The sequence below is a fragment of the Microtus ochrogaster genome, chromosome 5 (genome assembly GCF_000317375.1).
Source record: "Microtus ochrogaster isolate Prairie Vole_2 chromosome 5, MicOch1.0, whole genome shotgun sequence".
NCBI lineage: Eukaryota > Metazoa > Chordata > Mammalia > Rodentia > Cricetidae > Microtus > Microtus ochrogaster.
In genome coordinates, this window is record NC_022012.1 from 51,168,377 (window position 1) to 51,172,778 (window position 4,402).

Sequence of the window (4,402 nt, forward strand, 5' to 3'; positions counted from 1 at the left end):
CTCGAACTCACAGACATCCGCCTGCCTCTGCCTCCCAGTGCTGGGATTAAAGGCGTGCACCACCACCGCCCGGCTCTATTTTTTTAATGTGTATGGTTGTTTTTCTCTGCCATGTATATCTATTCATCATATGCTCCCTCAGAGTCCAGAAGAGAATGTTGGATCCCCTGAGACTGGAGTTACCATGTGGGTACTAGAATTGAACCCAGGTCCTAGGGTCAGCCCAGTATTCTTTTTTTTAAATTTTATTTATTTATTTAATTTAGTTTTTCAGGACAGGGTTTCTCTGTAGGTTTGGAGCCTGTCCTGGAACTCTGTAGACCATGCTGGCCTAGAATTGAACCCAGGTCCTAGGGTCAGCCCAGTATTCTTTTTTTTAAATTTTATTTATTTATTTAATTTAGTTTTTCAGGACAGGGTTTCTCTGTAGGTTTGGAGCCTGTCCTGGAACTCTGTAGACCATGCTGGCCTAGAATTGAACCCAGGTCCTAGGGTCAGCCCAGTATTCTTTTTTTTAAATTTTATTTATTTATTTAATTTAGTTTTTCAGGACAGGGTTTCTCTGTAGGTTTGGAGCCTGTCCTGGAACTCTGTAGACCATGCTGGCCTAGAATTGAACCCAGGTCCTAGGGTCAGCCCAGTATTCTTTTTTTTAAATTTTATTTATTTATTTAATTTAGTTTTTCAGGACAGGGTTTCTCTGTAGGTTTGGAGCCTGTCCTGGAACTCTGTAGACCATGCTGGCCTAGAATTGAACCCAGGTCCTAGGGTCAGCCCAGTATTCTTTTTTTTAAATTTTATTTATTTATTTAATTTAGTTTTTCAGGACAGGGTTTCTCTGTAGGTTTGGAGCCTGTCCTGGAACTCTGTAGACCATGCTGGCCTAGAATTGAACCCAGGTCCTAGGGTCAGCCCAGTATTCTTTTTTTTAAATTTTATTTATTTATTTAATTTAGTTTTTCAGGACAGGGTTTCTCTGTAGGTTTGGAGCCTGTCCTGGAACTCTGTAGACCATGCTGGCCTAGAATTGAACCCAGGTCCTAGGGTCAGCCCAGTATTCTTTTTTTTAAATTTTATTTATTTATTTAATTTAGTTTTTCAGGACAGGGTTTCTCTGTAGGTTTGGAGCCTGTCCTGGAACTCTGTAGACCATGCTGGCCTAGAATTGAACCCAGGTCCTAGGGTCAGCCCAGTATTCTTTTTTTTAAATTTTATTTATTTATTTAATTTAGTTTTTCAGGACAGGGTTTCTCTGTAGGTTTGGAGCCTGTCCTGGAACTCTGTAGACCATGCTGGCCTAGAATTGAACCCAGGTCCTAGGGTCAGCCCAGTATTCTTTTTTTTAAATTTTATTTATTTATTTAATTTAGTTTTTCAGGACAGGGTTTCTCTGTAGGTTTGGAGCCTGTCCTGGAACTCTGTAGACCATGCTGGCCTAGAATTGAACCCAGGTCCTAGGGTCAGCCCAGTATTCTTTTTTTTAAATTTTATTTATTTATTTAATTTAGTTTTTCAGGACAGGGTTTCTCTGTAGGTTTGGAGCCTGTCCTGGAACTCTGTAGACCATGCTGGCCTAGAATTGAACCCAGGTCCTAGGGTCAGCCCAGTATTCTTTTTTTTAAATTTTATTTATTTATTTAATTTAGTTTTTCAGGACAGGGTTTCTCTGTAGGTTTGGAGCCTGTCCTGGAACTCTGTAGACCATGCTGGCCTAGAATTGAACCCAGGTCCTAGGGTCAGCCCAGTATTCTTTTTTTTAAATTTTATTTATTTATTTAATTTAGTTTTTCAGGACAGGGTTTCTCTGTAGGTTTGGAGCCTGTCCTGGAACTCTGTAGACCATGCTGGCCTAGAATTGAACCCAGGTCCTAGGGTCAGCCCAGTATTCTTTTTTTTAAATTTTATTTATTTATTTAATTTAGTTTTTCAGGACAGGGTTTCTCTGTAGGTTTGGAGCCTGTCCTGGAACTCTGTAGACCATGCTGGCCTAGAATTGAACCCAGGTCCTAGGGTCAGCCCAGTATTCTTTTTTTTAAATTTTATTTATTTATTTAATTTAGTTTTTCAGGACAGGGTTTCTCTGTAGGTTTGGAGCCTGTCCTGGAACTCTGTAGACCATGCTGGCCTAGAATTGAACCCAGGTCCTAGGGTCAGCCCAGTATTCTTTTTTTTAAATTTTATTTATTTATTTAATTTAGTTTTTCAGGACAGGGTTTCTCTGTAGGTTTGGAGCCTGTCCTGGAACTCTGTAGACCATGCTGGCCTAGAATTGAACCCAGGTCCTAGGGTCAGCCCAGTATTCTTTTTTTTAAATTTTATTTATTTATTTAATTTAGTTTTTCAGGACAGGGTTTCTCTGTAGGTTTGGAGCCTGTCCTGGAACTCTGTAGACCATGCTGGCCTAGAATTGAACCCAGGTCCTAAGGTCAGCCCAGCATTCTTCTTTTTAAATTTAATTAATTAATGTATTTATTTAGTTTTTTCAAGACAGGGTTTTTCTGTAGCTTTGGAGCCTGTCCTGGAACTCTCTCTATAGCCAGGCTTGCCTCGAACTCAGAGATGCACCTGCCTCTGCCTCCCAAGTGCTGGGATTAAAGGCGTGCGCCACTACTGCCTGACATGAACAGTATTCTCACCCTTTGACCCATCATCATTTCAGCCCCTGAGTGTTTCTTTTTTTTTTGTTTTTGTTTTTGTTTTTTCGAGACAGGGTTTCTCTGTGGTTTTTGGAGCCTGTCCTGGAACTAGCTCTTGTAGACCAGGCTGGCTCGAACTCACAGAAATCCGCCTGCCTCTGCCTCCCGAGTGCTGGGATTAAAGGCGTGCGCCACCACCGCCCGGCAGCCCCTGAGTGTTTCATTTTTTACTTCCTGTTATATTTTCATAATTGTATACTGTCTTATTTTAACTCCAGTACTTACTGCATACTTACAGTGCCTAGTGTACCAGGCTTTTTCTTTTTTTTTTTTAAAAATATTTATTTAATTCTGTTTGTGTATATGCCTGCAGGCCAGAAGAGGGCACCTGACCTCATTACAGATGGTTGTGAGCCACCATATGGTTGCTGGGAATTGAACTCAGGACCTCTGGAAGAGCAGTCAGTGCTCTTAACCTCTGAGTCATCTCTCCAGCCCCATTTTTTCTTTATATAAAGGATACTATTTGAAGTCTTGCATTTTTAATGTTTTCTCTCTCTCTATTTTTTTTTTTTTTTTTTGGTTTTTCGAGACAGGGTTTCTCTGTGGCTTTGGAGCCTGTCCTGGAACTAGCTCTTGTAGACCAGGCTGGCCTTGAACTCACAGAGATCCGCCTGCCTCTGCCTCCCGAGTGCTGGGATTAAAGGTGTGCGCCACGACCGCCCGGCCTCTTCTTTTTTTTTTGTAATAGTTTTATTTTTTAAATTTATTTAATCTTATTTTATGTGCATTGATGTAAGGGTGTCAGATCTCCTGGAACTTGAGTTACAGACAGTTATGAGCTGTCATGTGGTTGTTGGGAATTGAACCTGGGTCCTCTGCAAGAGCAGCCAGGGCTCTTAACCGCTGAGTCATCTCTCCAGCCCCTCTTCTATATATTTTACTTTCACTGCTTCTCAGTCTACCTGGCTAGTGGCTGCCTTGGTCTCTCCTCCTTTTTTCCTTTCTGAGCCTAGATTTCTCCTCTTATGTATTCTCTATGCCTGCTGGCCCCACCTGTCCTTTCCTTGCCTAGCTATCGGCCATTCAGCTTTCTTAGACCAATCTGGTGCCTTAGGCAGGCAAGGTGAAAAGGATGCAACACATCTTTACATAATTCAACAAGTGCAGCATAAACAAAAGTAACACACCTTTACAGTCAAAATAATATTCTGCAGCATAAACGAATGTAACACATCTTTGCCCAGTTAATATCCCACAACAGCCCGGCATGTAAATATACTTGTTACATAGGCTGTCTTCCAGTTACAGTACCGAAACCAGCTCTTGTGTGGGTTCCTGAGTTCAACCTAGAGTCCATCTTACTGGTGGCAAAAGACGAACTAACCTAGTTGAAGAGGTCACAAGCATAAAGGGGTCATGCTTTTAATTCTATCACTTAAGATGCAGATCTCTGTGAGTTCAAGGCCAGACCAATTTACACAGCCAGGACGTGTACAGCTAGGGCTATATGGAGAGGTCATTTCTCAAAAACACCCCCCCCTTCAAAAAAAAAAAACCCAAAACAAAAAACATTTAGCTGACATTGCTACTGTACCGGTGCAAAAATGAGGTTAAGACTATATTGTAAGAAAAAAAAATTATTAGCTGGGCGGTGGTGGCGCACGCCTTTAATCCCAGCACTTGGGAGGCAGAAGCAGGCAGATCTCTGTGAGTTCGAGGCCAGCCTGGTCTACAAGTGCTAGTTCCAGGACAGGCTCCAAAGC